The 27345-nt window shown below is 32.9% G+C and overlaps 1 protein-coding gene across 2 annotated transcripts in view; it reads left to right on the top strand.

Moving 5' to 3' along the window:
• Positions 1-27345, top strand: part of LOC145284798 (uncharacterized) — a 989395-nt gene that overhangs the window by 839431 nt on the left and 122619 nt on the right. The window lies entirely within an intron of this gene.

Raw genomic sequence — 27345 nt, 5'->3', positions numbered from 1 at the left:
TTTACATATTTACAAATGTACTTAATTCATTTTACACTATTACAATATTCGACATTGATATGTGCATTAAAAATCTTACAAAGGGGTGTATTGTATGGTACAACCCATCGGTTGTCTACATGAAACGTTGCATTCCCAGGGAGGGTAACTGTTGTTTCAAAGCCTCCAGCATCAGTAGGCAATCGTCGATATAATGGGTAACCATTTTGATCTGACCGAGTTTCATTTAAAAATTTCTTTGGATATCTCTTAGAGCATTTTCCTTCTTTGAGACATGGTGCAGAGCTGTTTAATGTTCCACATGGTCCATGAATCATGTTGTGTCTAATGATATCATGTAAAACTGGATCTATTACAGGATCAGGAATTTCTGCACTGATAACAGAGTCTATGTCAGAGGATCTCAATTTTTGCTGAAGCCAAACCAGACAATGAGCATGTGGCAATCCTCTTTTCTGCCACTCAACAGTATACATATATGCTACAACCACTCCGAAAATGTTTCCTTTTGTAAGTAAATCCATAAGAACACGTAGCTTTGGATGAAAAACTCTTGCTATGAGGTCATGCCGATCATGTGGTTGTTGATATGGAAGGAGTTCATTCACAATCTCTGGCCATTTGGGATTGCAGGGAAAAGTTATAAATAAATCAGCAGTTCCATGTTTTCTCAAATAGACCAATGCCTCTTGTGTGCGTTCATGCATATATCGTGGTCCCCCAGTAAATGTTGCTGGTAGTATGGTCAAACGGCCCACATTTTCAATGTTGCCGTCAATATTTACAGAATCTCTTAAGTGAATGTAATCAGCAACTCTTAGCTCCCTCTGATGAGTTTTAATGTAGATAAGCCTCTCATGCTCTATTTTAGCATACATGTCAACTATGTATTGTTGGAATAGGTTCCTACATTTAATTAGAATATTAAAACTGTCGTCACGGACCATAATTCGGAATGCGTAGAAAGCATTAGCTGATATTTTTTTCGTATTACTAACTCTTTATTTTGAGGATTTGTCTGCCATACAAAGAAATTATAACCTTCTTGACCTGTCCAATGAATGATTGGGTACTGTAAAGCATCATATGCCCAATGTGTTACAGCAATACGCTGTAGTTGATGGTTTCTGCGATGCAAGATGATATCTCGCTGATGAAATTCTTGACCGACTATTACAACAGCAACCTCAGGTGCATCTGGAACATTGAAACAACGTTTATGTTCTTGTCTTGGAGTTTTATCAGCATGTATAACTACTTTGAAATCATCACATGGAGCATGCTCCATAGCCATCTTGAAGTTTTTGATAAAGTTATTTTCTCGGTGAAGCATATTTTGCAAATCAAGAACAATGTCAAACTTTGTTTTGGGAGCATAATTACATCTTGTCGTAGCTTCTTGCTGATCATCATCCATGAAATATATTTGAAGATACTGTGGATTTCCAGTATCAATGGGAAGCAAAGAACCAAGTCTATGAGAAATCTGCCCACAAACTTTAAATGTGGGCATGTAGGCTCCTTCACGTATTTGTTCAGCACCGAAGCTTGTCATACTGAAGCAGTTATTGTAACTCCGGATGTTGTTCAAGAAATGTGTTGAGTTAATTGAATTGTTATCAATAAGTGAGCGTAATGGTTCAGGAGGTATACCCAAATCTGGAAGAATAACTTTTCCACCAGAACAACAGATACCTGGTGATTCCCGATTCCATTTCTTTGCTTTGCATTGTGTTTCTGAAATCTTGTTCAGAGTTAGACGAGAAAACTCTTCCTGGCTACCGTCTACCATATTGGTTATTGTATTCCTAGGCACTGCTGCAATAGGTTGTCGATTGGCAACGCTATTAGCTCTTTACTAGCTGTCCATATACACTTATATAGAAGGCACTTTTATTAAGCAAACTGCTTAAATATTCAACGAGTAGTTTCGTATATATATATATATATATATATATATATATATATATATATATATGTGTGTGTGTGTGTGTGCGTGTGTGTATTTATATTTATATGTATATATATATATATATATATATATATCTTTATATATATGTATATATACATATACATATATAAATATATATATATATATATATATATATATATATATATATATGGCATAGTTTATTTATTAGCTGCATGTATGAACTATTTCTATGTTATTGTTAAAATTGTGCGAGCATATTATTCTGACGTAGGACCTGGTCATTTTAGAGCGCCATGTTGTGCACCTGTTTGTTAATAATTGCCGGAATTGAAGTTTTAGATTTGAAACAATTCATTTTGTGCCGGAGTTAGTTTTGATTTTGACCAACTGACGAGCGTGCTTCAATATGCACAGGCCATGTGGACAATTCGAAAACAAATTGAATCCGTAAGATCATGTGAAACGCTTTCTTGAGTTATATTATAAGAGAGATGAACTATATTTCTTTTGAAATGAAACACACCAATGCAGCTATTTTTAAACATATCATATATGTATTTCTTCTTTATACCCGTTTCTGTAAAATAATTGCTAGTAATTATGGTTCTCTTCTCATTATAACGTTCCATATACAAAGGGCTTCACACCTGTGCAAGCCGGTATTATATGAAGAGTCATGATCTTCATTGCATCTGATGAATTCCAGACGGCGCTTTCTGTTCTTTACAGAAATCATTTACTTGTGTCTTGCAACATATCATCGCAAATTAAATTCCTTTAATCAGTTATTGACAGTAGAAAGAGAGCAGCTTTTAACAGGATTGCACTCTTGTTGGATTTGGGAGGCCGTTTTAAATCTCTTTCTTAGGCTGCCGATCTGGATAGCATTGTCTTCCCTGTTAGAAATAACTCTAGTACGACCAGATTTAGGGGTATCACGAACACTGTGAGTGTTTTGGTGCTTTTTCACAGTCTGTCGTACTGTTTTCTCATCACATTTTAATCTGCGGCAGATTCCACGATTGGATAGGCCAGAAAGGTGGAGATTAATGAGCTCCTGACGATAAACCAGAGAAATCCCTGGTATATGTCACGTTGTATAACCTGGAACAAAAACAATTACGATTAGAGATGCATTGTTGCCCGTTGCTGGATATTTTAAACTGATTATGGGGCGATAATTTAAGCTGGTTTTAAGCGAATTTGTTGTGTGAAATTTCTTTTTGCCTCCTCAAATATAATTTTTCATGTTCAGACTTGTATACGAAGCAAGCCATAAAACGCAATGATGTAAAATAGTTTGCAGACGATAATATTTTAACAAAAGTACTGTACTATAGATTTTCTAAAAAAGTATTTTACATGATGTATATATATATATATATATATATATATATATATATATATACATATATATACATATATATACAAACATAAATATATATATATATATATATATATATATAGAGAGAGAGAGAGAGAGAGAGAGAGAGAGAGAAAGAGAAAGAGAGAGACAATGGTGTAACGAAAATAAAATATAAGGAATTTGCAGCTTCTTTTTCCGTTTTCGAATTATTTTATCATGGTAAAACGCATATAATTTCCTTTTGTTTGATCAATTGTTGGTATTTCTTGTGATTAATTTAAGGATAAAATAGATGCCCTGATTTATAGAACAATGAAATGATTTTACGAAACACGTACTCTCAAGAATTGTAAGTGTCAAGTAAATTAAAGGAATAAATTGTAAGACAGTCAACATCATGAAATTTGGAATATATGATTTTCTCATTCTTTCATTGTATATATATATACATATATATATATATATATATATATATATATATATATATATATATATATATATATTCGAGTATGTATGCCACTTTTTCTACGCAGCTATGTTCATTTGGATATTTTTACTAAATTGTGTTATTATTGAGAATATCGTTATTATTATAATTATTATTATTATTATTAATTAAGATCTCATGTTTGATAAAATTTACACACAGAAATACATGCATTCATAAACGCTTACATGTGCATATGAGTGTCTGTGTGTTTCTATGTAGAAGATAACGCCTGTAAATCAGTTCATTTTTTCTCTTATTAATCGATATTACCGCCTGAATCATATTTAGATTTTGACCAAGATAACATAACCTCACTGACCCGACAGAAAACACCCCTGACATTTGATTTCCTTATCTTTAAGGATATAAATAAACATTTGTCGATCTACTTGGATATTTAGGTTGTGTTCTCTACAGTTTTCTGCCAAATACCTTTGAGATTTCGAAAAGCCTTTACTAACATTTGCAAACCTGCGTCTGCATCGAGCATTTGTATGTAAGTAATAAATTCACATGTAGCATAACTTGTAAGAGAAAATGAGTGCATACACATCGTATATTAAATGTATATTTCATCTAATACAATTTTTTGTACATTACATTTTATTAGCCTGATTAAACAGTTTCATATTTTATCCTCTATACATAGTCGGAGCTTACTATAATGATTATAGAATTATTAAACGTATTTGTTTTATAAAATAGTTGAACATATGAATTATATACAAATGATATAAAAGAGGTATACAACTTACAAAGTGAAATGCATTTAATAAATATGGACATGTGACAAGACAAAACAAGTGAAGCATGCTTGGCCGCTCTGAGTGCCTTTATCAAGGCATAGAAAAATTATTAATAAAAATCTGCCCCCCATTACACGCCTACGGGTCCCCAGGGGACGTCAAATCCTGGTGAAAATGAACAAACGGTTCCGTTTTAGGTCTTAACCTATGTAAATTTGAGCTCTGCACCAAGCAAAAACAAAAATGACTAAGTCCCTTATTTGCACCCTCCCCATTTAGCACCAAAGGTCCCCAAGGACTTGACATATTTAAATTTGAGTTCAGCACCATGTAAAACTGCTAAATAGTCATACACAGAACATTTTGGAAAAATATGGTAAAATACTCCCAAAAAATGTAGTGTTTTTATTAGCACTTCAATAGCTTCTGGGAGCCACCAAAAAGTTATCGCGAAGTATAGACAGAGAAAATTATATAGAAATCAGAAAGTTTTATAAAAAATCAATGCCACTATTTGTTTGATAATCACACAGCCATTTTTATCCGAAAGGCGCCATATATATTTTATAACTTACTACCTGGCGCTACGTATGTACTGAGCACTGTTGAAGTAAATACTTCAAGTTTACGGATACATTTATACTTTTATATCTTAATACATGTGATTAAATTATGCAGTTATATTCATATATATATATATATATATATATATATATATATATATATATATATATAGTATTGGACTTCCGGTTCGTTGACTGTCATGGCTCTTGTGGGCTACGACGTTGTTTGACTGTGGAATTTATTATATATAATCTCTCTGAAAATCATATATATATATATATATATATATATATATATATATATATATATATATATATGGGTCTAGCAGTGTCAACTATGTTCCGCTAAAAGGCATCCTTTCAAGTTAATTTCTCTCCTCCCTAATAAACTCCCCTTTTTTATATTATCAAGGGATATTCAATGAGATTAACGTCAGGAGAACACGGATGGCATGTCATGACAGTTTCCTTACGAAGTCCATAGATTCAAGGAAGGCTGCAGTAACCCCAAGCAGAATGGGATGGTACATTGTTATGTATAAAAATTATCTGAAAACCATGTGAGAATTGTAGGTCATCTAATTATGTTGTCAAATGATTACCCAAAAAGGCTCTGTACGCATTGCTGGTAAACTTTCCACCGTTTTGCACTCGGCATGGCCTAACCAACTTATCCCCCATGATCCCCGCCCAAAACATGATGCCTCTACCTACTTGTGGGCGTTGAACACTGTAACGGAACGGAGTTCCCTTCTGGTTTCAACGTTTATCCATCTATCCGAACCATAAAGAGTAGCATAGGCCTTATCCCTTAATAGGACCTGCGGAAACCAATTTTCATGTAATTTTGTGTCCAAGCCATTCCTTTTTTCCTATGTTGTTTGCTCAATGGAGGTTTGGAAAAGGTTTGAAGATTCCTAGCAGTCTCATTCAACACACTGTATCCAGCCTGCCTGCATCTTGGAGCGATTTCAGCTTTTTAAAAAACGGAACAACTGGTGTTGTTTGTGTTTCGGTTGACTCCCCTCCGAATTTTCGCATATACGGATGTTAAAGGTTTCTCCTTATTTTTCTGGATTTTGTTTTCGGGTTGTTTAGGAATGCAGCCAATTTTTTTACATCTATTTCAAGCTCTGGCTAAATCTTTGATGGACAACCCTTCTGTGAATGCAGTAAATGCCCTTTTTTGGCATTTTAAGAGTCTGCAATAAAGCGATCAACAGTAGAATTTACTTGATAATAAATAAAATGCTATAGCTTCATTAATATAGCATGCATTTGAATAACATTTTGAAAAATAACTAACATAAAAGAAGCCCATTGATGGTACAATTTTCATTTTTTGTGACGTATATTTAGTGAAATATGGATATTTACTAATCTGCAATAAAGCGATTGACAGCGATTTTTACAGAAACACGCAGACACACACACCCATATACATACACACATGCATACGTACATACATACATGCATACATACATACATGCACATACAGACGTATCTGTATACTTTCCCATCTATTTAAGTATGTACATTTATATATATATATATATATATATACACATATACTTATATATATAATCTGTATAAAATTTATGCATATATATGTACGTATATACACGCACACACACACTCACACACACATATATATATATACATATATATATATACACATGTATCTATGTGTATATAAATAAAATATATTTATGCGTATGCAGAGATATACATTTTTGTATGCATATATATATATATATATATAAAATATATACATATATGCATATATATATATATATATATATATATATATATATTCACGAGTGTATGCCTACGTAAAAAAGAAGATATTTCATATAAATTATATTTCATATAAATTAAAATTAATGCAATCAAAAAAAAAAAACAACTACAACGAAATTTTAAATACGTAAGTAGTGGAATGGGACAAGATACGTTCGAGAAATACTGAAAATCTAAGTAACTTGAAATACGGACCAGAAACCGTGCTAATAAACTGAGGGCGAATGCAAAGAACTGGAGGCAAGGCATATTTATTGGGCAACTGATTATCGTTGAATGTCCGCACTTAATTGTCAATCAACACCATCTAATTGGATGTCTTACCGAAAGTATTGTTTATGGCTTTCAATCAGAGTGCCCGGTGTCGTTGTCTCGAATAAAGGAGACATTGAACGGACGTTGACAGCATAGACAGCATAGAACTGGAAGGGAGAGGGGTAAATAATGGAAAAGTAATAAGAGGCATGGTGAAAGATGGACGGGCGGAAGCAGAGAAACAGAAGACGAGGAAAAGGTGTTAGACTAAGAAATAAATAAATTTATGAGAGATATTAATGTAAAACCGCAAAGAAAAACAATTATTTTATAGTAAAAATAATTACGCGGAAATTATGTAAAAAGGACATTACATAAATAGTCATGAATGCTCTAACTTGAAACTGAAACATTTCACGCCTATAAACTATACTATAATATTAAACAGAAAAATAGAAGTGAAAAGTTTAAAAATAGGGAAGATAATCAAAGACAAACGATAATTTTATTATTAAATAAAATAGTACATATATAAGAAAAAAATGGCTGAAAAATATAAAACTAACACATAATGTAAACGTACTAAAATATATTAAACCTAATTTTAATATTGTTTGAAAAAGAAAAACACAATTATATAAATGTAGGTATTTATAACAAACTGCTCTATTTTACAGAAGCATGTTATATGTAAGTAATGAAAAAAAGAAATAGACTTTAAAGTAAAACGCTAAACATATACATACAATAAAGGACATAAAATAAGTATCGGCTACAAGTATTTATCAATTATTATAAATTTTCACACACACATACACATATGTGTGTGTATGTGTGTGTGAAAATTTATAATAATTGATAAATACTTGTGTGTGTATGTATGCGTTTGTGTGTGCAAATGGATTGCATAAACTTATGAACTAATTATTATAAATTTTCGAATAAATGCTCTAAAAATAGGATGCATTAAATTGTATCTTTTTATAAACTTTAACATTTACAGCGCATATATATATAATTAATTTTTTTAATGTTATTTATACGAACATTTTATATGTAGGAATAGATATTTAAATCAACATTGTAAGCAACATAGGTAGATATCGTTTTGTAATCATAGCGAGGACGACGAAACGAGCGTGCAATTATTCAAAATAAATCATTCGAAAATTCCTATCATTCATATTAATCAATATATTTTTTTAATAAATCGATTACAGTCGTGATAATAAATTCTTGCTTTGTAAAATTCTAAATGTATATTATGTCCAAGGAGGGGTGGTAACATCTGTACACAATATATATTTTGGTAAATTTATCATTTTGAGCGGGTATTGAAATCGTAAAATACTCTCATAAAATCCCTGTAATTTTATTGCTCATGTTCATCATGGCGAATATATTCCACTAATTATATATACGAGAAAATGTAAATAGTAAAAAAAAAAGCAAGAAAACCCAAAATGTAACCAAACTTACAATGCTTACAAATTAGAAAGCATGTTAAAATCGTCTAAGATTGTAAAGTATATGAAGCAAGGACTAAGCAAAGTAGTAATAACAAATGCGTTGTAAAAATAAACAAAGAAAAATGAAAAAAAGACAAAAGATAAAAGATAAAGAGATGAAAACATCATTAACTTGCCAATGTCTAAGGAAACAAATAAAAATATACGCAAAACAAACGATAAAAATAATATCTACAATTATATAAATGCACATTTGTCTGTATGTTTGTATGTGAGTTCGCTTCTTATAGACTCGGAAACGGCCGGGCAGATTACCTTTAAATTTAAGAAAACATTAGTGTATAATCTAAGAATGATCTTAGTCACGTTTCCGAATACATTCGATAATTACTGATAATCGATAATCAAAACCGTTATTTTAATTCATCTATCACCGGTAAAACCATGTTTTTCCAATGTCGTCGCTTAGCAAAATGTTTTTTTTTAAGTTCAAACTCCGCACGTAAATTTCTTTTTTTTTTCATTAACCGCAAAGAATATAAGACTAGATAATTTACGTGTTCTTTTTATATTTTTGTTTTTGCATGATGTGGTCTATAGGTTCCAACGCTGCAGCTGTTTTTTTTTTCGTTAACAGGAAAGAAGTTTATATAAAATAATTTATCAAAGAACCAGTAGGTTTTCTAAAGTGCAATGTAGAATATCATATACTTGGTACTAAGTCACTGCATGGAGGCGTGTGAAGCTTCCTACAGGGTGAGTTCACGGATTTCGATAACAATAAAAATATAGGATGGTTACATATTCATTGATCATCATTCAATCCCGGGCAACGGCTAGTACACAGACACACACACACACGCACACACACACACACACACACACACATATATATATCGCCAAAACCTTTAACCTTGAAGGAGGGAGAGACTAAAACTTGCTGCTATGATTTCAAACGATCTTAAATAACATCAGGAGGAGACTTGATTCCAAATATTTTTCATACGTTATATCTCTTCTCTTTTGGAAATAAGTAACGATTATGAATACCCCCACTATCAAATAGTCTTTATACACTGTGAAAGTTACTTTATGTATGGAAACCAAAGACAGGAGATATAACATATGAGGAATACTTGGAATCAAGTCTCCCCTTGATGTTATTTCAGAACATTGTAAATCATAGCAGAAAGTTTTGGCTTCCCTCCATCCAGGCCAGACGTTTGAGAGAAATATCAGTTGTAATTCGTATGCAAAACTAGGAAAACAAATGACAATTATTGAAACATTATCTTTCCACCCTTAAAAATCCATAAGTTTTCGGGGTTTCCTCAAACAAAATTAACGTTTACAATTCCAGGAAACGAGTAGTGTTCAAGATATGAAGAAATTATAGTGTCAAAAGTGGGGGGTAATTTTTCTATATTCATTTTACGTAAAAGAACTACTCACTTTATGCCCACCTTTCTGGGGAGGCACGTGATGCTTTTTTTGATTTGGTGTATTTTTAGTAATTGTGAATTGATAGACCAACACAACCACTACCTCACAAAACTCGTTTTCTATAGGTTTTCGAGTGTTCTGAAAACGAATATCGCATGATTATTTTCTGCAAGTAAGTATTTTTCCGGTTATTAACAAATGTAATTATTTATGTCATAAGTGTTGGCTATTGTTGTACGCGTAAGCGTGCATATTTTGCTTAATACCTTAAAAAATACTTATTTTCGGAAAATCTAAACGCGATATTCGTTTTCAGCACACCTGAAAACTTATTGAAACAAGATTTTAGGGAAGGTTTTGTGTTGGGCTATCAGGCCAAAGTAAACACCATCCCTTAAAAAATAAAAACAGACCCCCGCCCCACCGCCTAAAAATGTGGCTATAAGTGGGTTCTCATTTTAACTTGTATTTACATATAAACGTTATCCCCACCTCATTAATGTATTTCCTTATAGCTTTCAACCTACTCGTTTCCTGGAATTTTAAACGCTATTTTTTTGGAGCAATAAAAACCATTAAATAGTGATATTTTTAAATGATTTTGTTTTAGATTGGAAAGATACTGTAATTTTACCGAAATATTTATGGCTGTAAAAATGTCAAACACAGGCTCTGGATAATTGATGACCTTAAGAGCAAATGTCACATAGTCCACAATACATAGTCCACTATACAGGCCATTACCTGTATATATAGTGTCCAGGAGGATACGTTCAGTTTTACTGCTTTGGGATGAGTTTTTCTTTGCTTAGTTGTCTCCTCTGTGGTATATATATATATATATATATATATATATATATATATATATATATATATATATATATATATATATATATATATAAATATATATATATATATATATGTACAAATTTCTATTTGCTATGTCTATATATATAAAATATACATATAGATATTTGCTATGTATATATTTATATATATATATATATATATATATATATATATATATAAATGTGTGTGTGTCTGGGTGTCTATGTGTGAGGGGGTGTAGTCTTTTTGTTGTTGACTTTTTTAAACGATATTGAGGTTAGCTTCTTCACCTTGAAGATCGGATGCATTTTTTTTTAAAATTGCCCATTTTTTATTTGGACGTAAAAAAAATATTATTTTTATTTATTAATTTATTTTTATTTATTTTGTATTTTTTTTATTTTTTATTTTTTTTTAACAGTAATCTACGTACCTGCATGTTTCAGGGCCCTTCCCCTCTAAAGTGTAGCTTGACTGTTATTAGGACTCAAACCATGGACCTTATGTATTTCAGTCCAGCGTCTTAGGAGTTTGGGAAATTATTGATGGTGGTTTCGGCCATACGAGTGTTTTTCGTGAAAGTTTGGCGAGTGGGGGGGCATAGATTGAAGATCAGATGAGCACTTGCCATAAAAAAAACCCGATAAAGCAGAGATAGGCTTGCAACATCTCTTCTGTAGGAAAAGAGGTTGCAGGGAAGAGAAAAAGGCATCCCTTAGTAAGCTAGGAAGTCTATCTTGAACTATGTCAAGGCAGTATGAGCTGCTTCTAGCAGCTGCTACCCAGATGATGCAACAGTATTCCATCGTTGGCCGTACCTGGCTTTTATATAGGTAGATAATTGCATCAGAGGTGAGATATCTACTAGAGCGGTAGCAGGATCCCACCATTTTTTCCAGCTTAAAATGATATTTTATATATATATATATATATATATATATATATATATATATATATATATATATATATATATATATATATATATATATGTGTGTGTGTGTGTGGGGGGGTGTATGTATTGAGCAAAACTGATAATTAATAAAAACCTGAAGGAGGTCTCAATACTATTGCAGAACATATATATATATATATACATACATACATACATACATATATATATATATATATATATATATATATATATAGATAGATAGATATTTCCAGTTTAAGTCTGACGAAGTTGTTGGATCGTAAATACGATCCGGTAGCAAAAAATTGTGTAGCTAAAACAGATAAAACGGTAATAATATTAATAATAATAATAATAATAATAATAATAATAATAATATATATATATATATATATATATATATATATATATATAAGAATTCGACATATAAAAGCGATTCAGCACTTATTTTCTAGAATGTTCCTGTTAACACCATTCAAGAAAAAGATACTAACGAAAGAAGATGAACATACCCCAAAACGACTTTTAATAACTATTTTTCCGATTATTCGGACTATTGTTCCAATCTGGAGTATTATTCTCACAGATTCCGGACGAATATAGCCCTAATCTAGCTGAAGACGCATCTATTTTTACTCTAAAATTCGTTGTAGTGCATGAGAAACTACTTTAAAGTGCGTATATGATGGTTTCCTCATATGGAATTCAATTCAGAATGCAATCTATCTAACCTGTATACAAGAATTAGTATTGCCTTGATATGTTTTAAACAATGGCTGAAAAATATAACACTATATATATATATATATATATATATATATATATATATATATATATATATATATATATATATTCAGATAAAGTTTTTTTTTTACAGTAATTAATTTTATCACTGTTTGGGTTGTTTAAAAGAATTGTTGTTTTTAATTTCATCCCTTCCACCACGCAAACTGATTTTCCTGTGTTGTTGTTCTTACTTGGTGGGATGTTTGGATTTTTTCTACGAATGAATACAATGTTCATAGATCTCTTCTAAGCTCCTTAGCTAGGTCCACGAGATATTTACCTTATACAAGGCTTTCGATAAACGTTTCTCTTCGCTAGCTAGGAATCGACCCTTGCTATGCATTTTGAGAGGCCTCCAATAAAGTAAAAACACTTAAGATTAACAGAAAATGGAAAAATCCCCATAATTTTCAAAATATTTGTTTAAATTCCGCAGAAATCCTGGATATAAGGCACCTTGTAATGCTCTATCACTGAACAAAATTTTATTTTCTGCGTGTCCTAATAATTTCAAAATTAAGAAGATATTGACCTGCAATAAAGCGATATATATATATATATATATATATGTATATATATATATGTATATATATATATATATATATATATATATATATATATACGAGCAAAGAGTTTATAAAGCATGTAAAAAAAAACTTTGCAAAAGAGTTTAAAACATATTTTATCTGAAAACTTGATAAGTGGATAGTCCATCATCCGCGGAGTTTCGAAGAAATACTTTCCTTCTCATCAGAGGGCAGGAATTAGCAAAATGCGAGATCGGGTTTTGCATATAAAAGATTCCCCATATATATATATATATATATATATATATATATATATATATATATATATATATATATATATATATATATATAATTACTGCCCTCTGATGAGAAGGAAAGTATTTCTTCGAAACTCCGCGGATGATGGACTATCCACTAATCAAGTGTTCCTTTTCACACAGATATATATATATATTAGACCTCTTAAAAATTGACCTTTTTCTTCAAACATAGGGAAAATGCTATTATTTCCATTCTCCAAGGTTTATATTAGCTAAATATACCAGTTATTGTGATCTTGGACCTTGGCTATGCCTGCCTCAAGATCCATGTAATTTTATTGTTGACGTTTTTCAAAAACGCTGCAAAATTTGGTATATTATGTCCTTATTTCCATTGTAGCTTTCCAGAGGTTTATGCTATAGCATTGAAAGTTGTACCAAATAGAAGCTAATAAAACTTTCTTGCATATGGTAATAAGCACAATAAAACACATGCACACTTGTGTAAATTTCAACTAATTTTAATGCACAAACAGTTGGGACACTACAAAAAATCAGTTTGGTAGTATGATAGCAATGCACTGACATATATATTGCATAAGAAACTGTCAGATAGGATGTTACTAATACATGTATTATTACTTGTGCAATGTGGCTTTTTTGAAACTTTCAAATTTTTTCCTGTGATACTCCACAACTTGTAGTAAGTAGCTTCTTTGCTTTGGGTCACTTATGATCTGAGTTGCAAAGTCACTCATTAGTTTCACACCTCTCTCAGCCACATCATTGGTCACTTTCACTGACCTCACAAACTTCTGTGCATTCCTGTAGCTGTCATTGTCTTCCCAGGTGTCAGCAGGAGTAGTGAGCCAGTCACATTTCACTCGAGGAGCATCAAACAGAAAGTGAGACTCTGGCCTTACCAGGTCTGTGAGAACTGTAGCTGTATTGATGACAGGAAACACTGGCTTGCCTTTCCTGTAACTCGCAGGTTTCTCTGTTTCTGACAGCTTGACTGTGAGCTTCTCTTTTGCAGACTTGGTCATGCTGGCATGTTAACTGAACAAGGTGAATGGCACTAGTTCCTGGGTCAGATACCAGCGGTGGTTGTTCATTTTCTTGAGAACAGAGGTTGCCAGTTCATAGTCATACTGCTTGTATTGCAGCATGTTCTTCATAAGCTGGAGGTCATGGATAGGTGCATCAGCTTCAGATGTGATAGTCACCCAGTGGCTGGTGTAGAATAATGCCAGGAACTTGTTCATCCTCTCCAGCTTGAAGATAGTGTCCGTGTTGTATTTTAGTTCCTTGGAATACATGAGCATCTTCATACAGTAAATGTGTCTGGCCATCCAGCGGGCTTGGTGAATGGCACCTAGCTTGGCCCAGTGGATACCTCGAAGAGGTTCCTCACCAAGCAGGATCAGGCACAGCTCTGCCACCTCTCTGTAATCTGCCCTCGGACTTGCTTCCTCAAGGAAATTACTTAAGACTGCAATTGTGCTTGACTTCTTCTGTTTCAAGTCTTGTTCAACTAGGCCCAGAACTCTTGGGCAGTCCTTAACCAACTTGTCCCACTTCTCTTTCACCTTGCTGAACATTGGGTTGTCAGGACTCTTGACCTTGCTGACCACAGCCTCCCATACACTTCCAATTATTAACTCTGATATATGATGGCGACAAGCAAAGTAGAATACCTTTCTACCTAGTTTTTCTTCAATAAGCTTCGCTGCACCCTTGTTGATGTCACTGTTGCTTGCTGTGGTATCAAATACCAAGCCTACAGTGTTGTCTGTGAGACGCCATTCTACTATCAGTTCCAATGTAGCATTACATTGTTGGATTCCTGTGGAACTTTCTATGAAGGGCACACCAAGCAGCTTCCCTTCTTCATACTGTGGAGTACCAGAGACGAGCACTGCAAGACTTTCCACTGGGTATTTTTCACCAAGAACATCCCGTAGAAGTTTTCCATCTTAGTGTAGTGTGCAGTAATCTGGCGGACTTTCCTTGAAGTTATTCATGTAACTTTGGCACAAGTTATGACGAGTGTTAATCCTATTTCGTCTTGTAGTAGAGGCTGATATAACAAAGTTATCAAGATCTGCGCATCCTGCCTTCAACACTGCAGACACCATGGCTGTAGTCTGGTTGTCAGAGAGTGACAACCGATCTGCAGTGCTACAAATCTTTTCACTGGTCATAACAGAGTGTGGAAAGTGTAAGGTTATCGTACTTGGTTTTGATGAACAGCTTGGTGTTGTCTCAGTGTATTCTGAACCCTCAGTAGTACCAGAGCCTTGACTGTTCTCTGGGTCTTCATCACTTGAAATTTTCCCAACTTCTGCTGCTGCAGCAGTCACTGATGATAACATTCTCTCTTCTCTTTCTTCTCGGAAGCTTTTCTCTCTAGACTTCTTCTCAAACACCTTATCATGACCTGACATGTGTGCCAGGCGAGTGGTCTGTTGGTCCAAGTAGAAATTGACGTCCTCTTCCTTGGTCTCCTTTGTGAGCAGCCTGTTGCTTCTTATATCCTCAACAACATCCTTTGCTCCAATATCAAATAACTTGTCTAAGTCTTTCAGAAGTACTTCAGAAAGTTAGCTCGTTTCTCTTCCTCTGGTTTGTTATTTCTTCCCTTGTTTTTAACAATTTTCCTGTACTTTTCATGGAGGATCATGAAACGGTTGACTGCATTTGGTCTAGTTAGTGTTTTAATCCTTGCCATATTCCAGAATGGCAAAACGACATCCACTGTATCATGGGCTTAAGACCTATTATCACTGTTGGGATTATCATTCCTCAAATGCAGGAAATACTGAAACACCTGGAGATTAGTAGGAAGTTGAGAGCCCCTGATGCTGGAGCTGAGTTGCACAATGAGATACACATCACTGAATGACCTTGTGGCAGGAGTTGCCACTTTTCTTCTCTTTTCAGTTTGTTCATCCCGTTCACATGTATCGATGACCACTTTCCCACAGCGTAGTCGTCTTCCAGATGCCATGCTGTCAGCAGTTAACAAATCTTAACAAATTAGCTTTAACATACAATCTGAAATGAAGAGATAAAACATACTTAGTGATAATAAATTATATACATGCATTAAGAGTAACCTTTTTGAGATAAAGTTATGTATTATATGATAGCATCCTTTCCAAGCATAAAAAATATATGTTTGTGAATTAAAATTAATTAAAATTAACACAGGTGTTCATGTGTTTACTACCATATACAAGAAAATCTTATACGCTTTCATTTTGTACCACTTTCAATGCTATAGCATCAATCTCTGGAAAGCTACAATGAAAATAAGGACATAATATCCCAAATTTTGCAGCGTTTTTGAAAAACGTCAACAATAAAATTACATGGCTCTTGAGGCAGGCAGAGCCAAGGTCCAAGATCACAATAACTGGTATATTTAGCTAATTTAGACCTTGCAGAATGGGAATAATAGCAGTTTCCATATGTTTGAAGAAAAAGGTCAATTTTGAAGAGGTCTAATATATATATACACACATATATATACACACATATACATATGTGTGTGTGTGCGTGCGTGTGTGTGTGTGTGTATTAAGTAAGATGATGGATAATTCATAATGTAAATTTAAAATGAAAATTCGGTTTCATAAGGAAAACAGACAAAATCAGTATATTGTACGATCGTTTGGAAACGATGTTTTTATTGTGATAGACAATGAGTTTGGACAATAATTTTGTCATATTCTTTTTTAAACAAATTCTCCTCAGCAGCAAAAATATTCGTTGTTTTTTTTTTTTCTATAGACACCAAACATAAATCCAGCATTTTTTAAATAAGGCAGATGTATCTGGAAAATATTTAAAATATAAAGGAAAATAGTTATTTTTTGATGTCGATAGTAACATAAAATGAAAATAGAAATTGTATTATTGAATATACTCATACATTAATATATACTCTGCTCTTTAGACTCTTGTTCTAATCCCCTAAATATATACATACACCCCCCATATATATATATATATATATATATATATATATATATATATATATATATATATATATATGTGTGTGTGTGTGTGTGTGTGTGTGTTAAAATTACTATTAAATGTCTAGTATCAATATCAGAGAAGGGGAGAGAGCATATATAGACTATTGTTTGACTTTTAATAGAAAAATCAAATATTACGTACATCCGAATGGAAAATCATGCGTTTTAGGCTTAAAACAAGGAAGTAACATCAAACACGACGTCGATATAAGCAAACGAGACACTCAGAAATTAAACCGACTGGAAAGTGATTATATTCGAAATAGATTTAGACCACGTAAGGGAAAGGTCGAAGGCGGGCAAGTTGCCCGTTTTGCACCTTAACACCTTTGTCCAAACGCCATGCGAGAATTTAATTTCGCCACGATGACATGAAAAATCGACGAACTGTCCACGAGCGCTTAGCGATTCAGGTTCTTCATGCAAACTAGACTATCTATATGTTTTCAGTATTGTTTCCAACCAATATCTGGTCTTCGACATGTCTGTTTCAGATAGAAATTTAAGACAGATATGCTTCAAAGAATAGTAGTCTTTTAAGTAAGGCTTCAAAGAATTTTCTCCTGAGATTTTTTCAGAAACAATTGTAGTTATTTATATAGTTTCCGTGTGTGAACACAAATGTTTTAATTGTGTAACCATAACATTTTCAATCTCCTTTTCACCCAAATAAAGAATAATTTTACTTAGAAGTAAAGGGGCTTCTATATTGTGTCATGTTAATAAAAGCACTTTTCTAAGAAATAATATATCTGCTTGAACTGCATGTCTGTTTTTGCAAAATATTACAGAGAGAAAAATAGGAAATGGCCAGGATATTCCACAGTTTATCAGTGTGAGATAAGAAAATATTAGAGGATAAAGAATTCCTGCATGTAGCGAGGTCTGCAATGTAATGTCACGGTTTTGCTGCTTTTAGGGTTCGGTATGGGTATTAATGTAGAAACGTACGAGTTCTTAGTTTAATGTTTCGAAAATAAAATTAAAGTTATTATATTCATTACTAGCAGTTCAGCCCGACTTTGCTCGTGCGCTATGTACGGCTCATAACTTTATATGCATATATATATATATATATATATATATATATATATATATATATATATATTTATTTATTTATGTACATAGTTAAGAGCAAATAGTTAATAAAACATGTTACAAACAATTTGAAAAAGAGTTAAAAACTTATTTAATCTGAAAAGGAAACACTTAATAAGTTGATAGTCCTTAATCCGCGGATTACTTTATAAATATTAATTCTTTAATATTTATAATATACCTAATATTTACCATCTTGGATTATTTTGGTAAATTTGATTGTGACTTTTATTTTTTTATTTTAAATAAATAAATAAATAAATATGTATATATATATATATATATATATATATATATATATATATATATATATATAATTATGTGTGGGGTGTGTGTGTATATAACTATATTTGTATATATATATATGCATATATATATGTATATATACATATATATGTATATATATATATATATATATATATATATATATATATATATATATATAACTTTGGCCTATGCCCAGGTAACCTACATCTGACATTTAAAGTTCTTAGACCCAAAGTTGGCGGAGGAGTTTGGTAAAGGTTTAAAAGGTCAGCTCCTTCCACTTTGATCTCTTTGCAGCCAAATTCCTACTCAAAAACTCATTAGAAAGCTTGCAGCGTATCTAAATGCATTTATGTAAAATTTATAATGCTTAGACTTAAAATTAACTAGAGAACCGAAAGGTAAACTCTTTTGAACTTTGATACTTTGACAGCAAAATCATATACCACTAATCAAGATCAATCAACATTCTCGCCCTGTGTCATAATAAATGTTATGTAAAATTTCAAATATTTAGACCAAATTTCGCTGAGTAATTTGGTAGAGACCGCAGAGGTCAATTTTTTTAAAGATTTGTTCCAAATTTTGAACCATTAGCATTTATCCATTTGGGCTCAAATCAAGTTTGATCCATGTCCCAAGAACCTACATCTAATTTTTTTTAAGTTTATAAACCCCCAAATTGGCTGAGGAGTTTGGTAGAGTTTTCAAAAATATAAATCGTTGGTCTTTGACCCGTTGACCCTCAAATGTCTAGTCGAAAATCTATTAAAAGATTTTCTCAAATCTTAATACCTATTATGTCAAATCTCAAAGGGGTAGATTTTAAATTAACAGAGTAGTTTGCTAAGATAATGTGCACGTACAGGCACGCACAGAAATTTCACTTTTATAGATATATTGATTATTCTCTAGAAGAAAAATGTACATTAAAAAATGGTATGCATTATTCATCTAATATGAGACATAAGTTTAACGACAACGCATCAACAGGTCCTAGATTTGACTATTATATGCCGTTTGTAAAAACTAGTAATCTTAAATGTATATATAGTAAACCGCCCTGCATACGCTGAAAGCAGGAAGAATAATGTTTGAAAGCATACTTTTCGACATTCCTTTACAAGTTAACATATTTTGCACCTACAAAAAAAATATTATTGAAATTTGGTCTCATAGGAAGATATTTAATATGACAATGATATCGCATGTAAAATATGCGGCAAATTCATTAGAATAATAATTATCCCTTTCCTGTCTTAAAATTACAAGGTATTCGATTGATCGATGATTCAAACGAAAGGACATCTAGTTAATTTCTTTTAAAATTGTACGAATTAGAATGTTCTGAAAAAGGCGACAGACGTTATTCGTCATAGATACTAGAGATCAGAGAATATTTAAAACCGCCCTCAAAATGTTAATATCATTAGAATAACGCATCATTTACATACATTTAAATTATGTTGTTTTTTTTTTTATAATTCCCTACAAATTATGATCATTAAATGTCAGGTTCTATAATAAAAGTTTCCTATTTAAAATGATTACAATCATACGGCTGTGTTCGAATAACTTATCAAGGCGCAAATATAACTCGAGGAGAAATGATGACTGTCAGGTAAACAGTAAATCATCACAGTGGTAATTGCTTATGATGGCGTTGATTTGTCAGATTTTGATTATTTAATAAGCGGCTCAACATGATTTTTTTTACATTACTTTAAAACTGCATTTGTGTAACACAAGGCAATTAAAATACATGCAATTTGTTAATGAAACGTTTCCTTTGTTGCTGCTAAAAAAAGAGAAACATAGAAAGAGGGTTGGAGAAAAGTACTTTTGCAGTGGTCGCAAACAGAAGATATTCTATGAATATTTTCCTGAGAGGCAGCCATAGATTAAAGCTCAGTCGAATGTTGTCCTGCGACGGATTTGCTGTGTCTTGGTTATCAGCGTTGAGATGGGATGTTTCATATCCCAAAGTAAATAATCTAATGCGGATAAATCGCATGAACAAGATGGGCATTGACAAGTCCATTTCGTAATTTTTTTAATTTATCAACACGATCTCTCAGTATATTGGGCGTATCCTTTGCAATTTGTAAACACGGTACTCCTGCAGTATTTTACCCACCGATTTCACGATCTTAGCTGAGCGTTAACGAACGCTTTCGGCGTTAACGCCGACGAAAGCCGAGAATTCGGAGCTACGGTGCAAGAACGCTAAAAGTATGTGAATAGCAACAACATTACAAGGAAAAGATATTACACACACACACACACACAACAAAATGGATAAAATTAATACAAAAAATTTGGATAAAATAAATCACAAACACTTACCGTAAGTTTTTTTTAAAGTAAAATAAATTTATTTTGTTGAATATATATATATTTTTTTTTTTGGTTCATTTTGTTTTCCGATAGCTTTTTTTTGGGGGGGGGGGTAAGCAACAGTAATAAACACTTCAATGTTTTTTTTTTGTGTTTTTAACAAAACGTTATTAAACAATAACAACAATGTTTTTTTTGTTTTTTTTCAGTAATGTTTGTAGGGGGGGACACAACAATTACTGTTTATCTTTAGTTCCGACTGGAAGATTTTCTACTGACTGTAGAGGCAAAGTAGGGAGCAAAGGGTTTTCAGAGGATGTGGAAAGAAGCTCCTTCCCAAACCGGGTAGCCTTCCGCGATTTGATTTATTATGGAGACAAAAGAAGGGTTGTGTCCAAATTTTTGTCTCCACATAAATTCGCATAAATATGTTTCCAACAGCTCCCGGTTTTTTTTTTTTTTTATCGCTAAATTAAATAGCTGAAATGAAAGGCTGTGTATTTTTACTTTGAACAATAAAATAACTGAAATGAAACGCTATGTGTGTAATTTCAATGAAAATTATTCGTCTGCTGCGCGTTCGTTTGAAGCGCCCTGATTGGCTGATAGAGTATCGTACCGCTCGCCATGTTCCGGCGTTTTCCGACGGATGTCGATCAACGCTCGGCTAAGATCGTGAAATCGGTGGGTAAAATACTGCAGGAGTACCGTAAACACTGGTAATGTTTCAGTTCTTTCGTAGTGAATTACATAACGCAGCTGGACTTAGAATAACGAAAGTTGCAAAATCTGCGATTAAAGAAAAGGGAACTTTCAATTTATAATTCCTAGCCTCTAAAATCACCCTGTATACAGAAATCTATCGTTCGATTTATCTTTCTACATTTCGTTTTGTTTCCCTTATTTTATGCTTATTCTTCTATTTTATTCTATAACTGTTTTAATTGGATTTGTTAGTGTTATCCGCCATACTTTTATTCATTTTTATGTACATCTGTGTCGTTTTTACTGTTTATATTGACGTTCTTTCCTTATTCCTTTCTTATTTATATACCTTATATTTTCTTAGAAATAATGCATTCACCCGAAGTCTTTCCTTGTTTCATCTTTCTTTCTTCGTCACTCTCTTATATTTTTATCCTTTCCGGTTTCTGTAGTCCTTCGTGCTTTATCCCGTGTATCGTCTCTAATGTCTTTAACCACAAGCTGCAAGAGCTTATAAGCCCTCCCAACACACATTGCCTTCTCAAGTCAAATTAGTCTCATAGAAAAATAATGTCTGCCTCTCATAAACGTTGTCCTGGTCACTAACAATAACCGCTGTCAAAGACGGCATCTGCCGAACTGGGAGCAATAAATCTGATTCTTGGTGGCCCCGAAACTAAATCTGGCTTCTTACTTAACCCCTTCATTATGATGTCGCCTTGTCTTGTCAGTTAAAACGAGAGAAAGGGATTAGAATTAAAGGGCGCAGAATTCTAATCCCATCAGACAGCCCGCTCCCTAATTCCAGCGAGATTGCTCACACATGTGGGCGGATATTCATTTAAAACATGTCTGAGAAATGGACAAATCAGATAACTTTCAATTTAAAGAATTTTTCAAAAACCTTCACACATTTAAGAAAAATAATAATAAGAAAAATTATATAAACATAGATTTTCTTGTCTATTGAACTTGTGTTATTCTATTTAAAAAGTAAGCGTGGAAATCAAAAATTTCTATTAAAATGTAGGCGGGACAATGTGTAACTTCAACGTAACAAACCTACAAAACTGCAAGGAAAAATTGATCTGGACAAACCGAATAAAATGCTATGCTAAATTATTACGTGGCAAGTCGAATTAATTTATATTTTGAAATCATTATTCCTTATCACATGAAAATCGGTACAACAACAAAAATTGCAATTGCTAATTTAAATACAATATTTTTCTTATTAGGAATTGAGTATTTTATCTGTTGTAGTGTGATCATCAACCAAGAAATTACTGATCTTTCGAGGCATTGCAGTATATGTTCCTTCGTTATTATGCTACTCCTCAAGGACGTATCTACTCATTTGCTTTACAATGTAATATGTGGTCATTCCTCATGTATACTTACCAAATTCTGCTCTCTCGCATCGCATATCATTGCTAGTTCAGGCCTGAGTTTGGACACATTTTGTCTAATCACATTTTAATGGTGTTATAGAATGTTAAAGATGGCTCGTGGGTGCTTATATAGAGTGTGGCTATTGCGCATGAAATGGAATTGGTCCCAAGAAAGTTTGTATTTATTTACCTGCAATTACTTAAGTTCATAATTATCTCTTGCAAAAACCAGAGTATTGAACTTATTCGATTTAAAATCGACAGCCTTCATTCTTAGTATGTCTCATTTCCCAAAAATTGCATGTCATTTTCTATCGAACATCGCTTCTTAACGGATGTCGTGGTCCAACCCAATGAAGGTGATACTATATAAACTTTGCCAGTTAAATAAAAGGACTATCATTTACCTAATATCGGTTGCTGCACCTACTAGTGTGTATGACACTCCCCCGTGCCAAATGTGGGGTGGCTGGTATACATAGGCGATCTAATTTATTTGCTAGAATCAACAAGCTGGGGTGCATTTTATATCAGATGACAGGTGGTGACTTAATAAACACAGGTGATACATCTCAGGTGACATTGTTACGCCATGTCAAATACAGTTTCGGGTGACAGGTAAAGAACTGTGTGACCCTGAATGACCGCTCCGACTCCATCCCAATCGAAATCGAATTCAATATCACAATCGCGTTCAACTATATGATCCAATTCACGGTGATGCTATATGAGGTAAAAGTGGTATTCCATATGTAAAAAAAAAATATGTAACAAGATCAATTTCTAATTTTTCCCTCGACATAAACGCCAACAGAATGAAAGCCATCGTTCGGGTGATTTTTCTCTCTGGGTCAAAATATGTTTGGATCTTTGCAGTTCTAGAAAATCAACTATTCAAGGTAAACCCTTCTTTTTCTGAGAAAAAGGGTTGCTTTCCAGGCGCTGCCGACGGAGCTATCTAGGTATTTTACAGGCTTGACACTTCTTTCTCTAGAGCCTAGTCTGTGAATCCCACTTTCTGGTCCTGCTGCCACATAATCCTCCGGTGGGAAAATATTAACTAATCTTTTTTTTTTTCATTTGGCAATTTTCAGAACTTTTATATATCTGTGTCTTTTGTTGATGTTAAAAATGTAGGAGATACTATACATAACTGTCTTTATTTACATACGTCATAATATTCTATAGTGCGTAGTAATAATAGCACAGGTAGTAGTAAGAAAATATGCGTATAATAGAAAAGCCACATATAAAAGTGCATTATTCACTTAAAAACGAACAATTCACGTGTCATTTTGGCTGGGGATTTAATTATTGGGGTAATACATATGTGGCTTATACTACTTTAGGATCAATATCAATGAAAACAATTCATAATAAAACGGCATTAGCAGATTTTTATAATTACATCGTTCAATCAACATATTAAGTAATATATTATGTAGATTTTGAATGTATAAATAAATACTCGATATTTTTCAGTATTCTTGGATCGAATTTCTATTGGAATGCTCAGAAAAAAGTTTATTTTCAATACAATATAAAATTTTATCTATTCCTTCGATAATTCTCAATTCGTTTATGCAGTATAAATTACAGTATCATTACACACACAAACGCATATATATATATATATATATATATATACATAATAAAAGAAGTACCTAGATAATGTCATAATATTTTTTATTTTTAACGATGAATCTTATTGTTACAAGCCACATTAATATGTTCTTCTAGAGTTTTCTTCCTATTAAATATACGTGATATCTTAAACATTTTCCAGGCTTTTGTTTCTCAGGGTCACTTTTATTTGTAGTATTCGCATGTAACTCTAGCCACCGTCGAACTAATGCCATCCACTTGCACTGCACTTGTCGTACCGTCTCAACAACTTTCGGATAGTAAATGGAAGTTCATTTGTATGAGTGTTACAATGCCCCTCATCAATGCCTTTTTCATATCCTTAATTGTCTCAAAACTACAGTCTCTTAGGCTTAAGGAATAACCGTAAGACAAAGAGAGCAAGCGTATTGATTATCATCTTAGTTCAATAGTTAATGACAAGGATGGAGTTATGGACTTGGGTTTTGTCTTGGTTGAATGTCACTGATCCGACTTGAAGAGTGTTGGGCACTTCCGATGGGATCTCATCCTGGACACTTTATAAATCTCAACATAGTATTCTCTGTTGACTGTCTCACGTGGGAACTTGGTGCATGTAAACCATGCTTGTGCTGCCCAAAAATGGATCACCATAAGTTTCTGCATAGATTTCACTATCTGGATTTCTTAGGTCTAGAAGAGCCAGCATGCGTCCACCGCGATATCTGTCCCTTGATCTCTAGGTCATAGCAGGGGATCAAGTTTTCATTTCAGATTTACCAGAGCATCAAGAACTGCGGGATATGAATGGATCAGTTCGATTATTTTCCTGCTGTCATGACAAGGTTATTCTTTCTCAAGTTCTCTGAACACCCTTGGAACAAACTGCGCGCATATCTTCCGCATCTTAAGTTCTTCGTGAATAATAGTGTGTACAATTCAATCACTAACATCAAACTTCATACTGCTTATCTCTATATATACACGACTGTTCCTATCAATGAAATTCTTTATTTGAACAACCAACTCGTGTGTTCTGACTTCTTTACACCTCCAATATCCCTCGCCATCCCTCACAGACTCCCATTCGTTTCTTTAATCTCGTATATTTAAGAACTAAATCTTGATCGTGCAAGATGGTAAAAAATCAGTTTTAAGAATTCCATACGTTTCTATGGTGTTTTTTCAAGTTTAAAACAGAATTCAATTGCATATCCTTTTTCTAAAGTGTTTCCCGACAATTTCGCTTGTTAGCAATTCACTAGTTGTGTCTAATCATGCTTTAGTAGGGTGTATTGCCGTTCCTGCTGTAACTTGAAATCATATGCTGATTTGTCAAGAGTCTACAGCAATTTTAAATGTCTGTATAAAAAGGCTGGAAACTTGTTTTAGGCACCTCATACATTATTCCTGAATATTCAGAAGTATAAGTAGATATGCAGATACAACTCGTAAGTATATATAAATCTATAATACGACATAATCACGTTGGCAATCCTATTCCCGTTAGATCGGCAAAGTTAAGCCATGTTAAGCTTTGTTCGTACTAAAATAGGCGACCATTTATGAATTGCAATTGATGTTTGTGCTCACAGCTTATCTCCACCTTGTTTCCTGTCAGATTTCGGCAGTACCTTGCGACTGACCCAAGCATTGCCAATTTAGGACAGGTGTGGTTGGGTGTGTGCGCAACACTTGCCTCACAATTACACGCACAACTATCTCTATAGAATATATCTATTGTCTGTTGAGTTTGAACGGAGTCATTGATCGGCAGCAAAATATATACATAAACACGTATAGTCGTTGTTTATTTTCTGATAAAATAGTTATCTCTGAACATGCTCTCAAGCCATAGAGAGTCACACACGTTTATATGAATACTTATATATATATATATATATATATATATATATATATATATATATATATATGCATGTATGTATGTATGTGTGTCTATGTCTGTACGTTTGTATGTATGGGCAAAAACTTATCTTATTTTAAATCTATAAATTTGCAAATAATTTGAAAAAATTAAACGTGAAAAATTATGGAATATAGCTATGCATATTGTAATCAAATCTGTTTGAAATTCGCATTTCATTGTGTATTTTTGCATAATTTCCGGTTCAACCTCACATATTAAACAAAAAACACAACTTGCGATTACCTTACTTCCAAATAAAAACTACGGATCTATTAAAAACATGTATTCCTAACATAAAACTATCTTAGTAAAACTATTTATTTTTTTCGCAATAAGATATTCATGAAAATGATAATGATACTGTTAACCTGATGAAAAGATATATTGCATCCCTTTAGAACTGTGTTTGAAAGTTTACAATTACTAATGGTATAAATTACAGTAATCCTTTTTAATTATGGTCATAATGATTAATGTACAATAGTAAGTTTTTTCTAAGACGCTTCGTTCAAGTGTAGGACACTAAAATACCACTTCATCTATCTAGCTGGTTTAACAGATGTTTGTAATCTTTAGCAAATGAATAAAGTATATCT

Source organism: Euprymna scolopes, chromosome 9 (assembly GCF_053919585.1).
Source record: "Euprymna scolopes isolate OS-2025 chromosome 9, ASM5391958v1, whole genome shotgun sequence".
Taxonomy (NCBI): Eukaryota; Metazoa; Mollusca; class Cephalopoda; order Sepiida; family Sepiolidae; genus Euprymna; species Euprymna scolopes.
The sequence above is the reverse complement of the archived record's forward strand: the minus strand, read 5'-3'. Positions and strand labels throughout refer to the sequence as shown.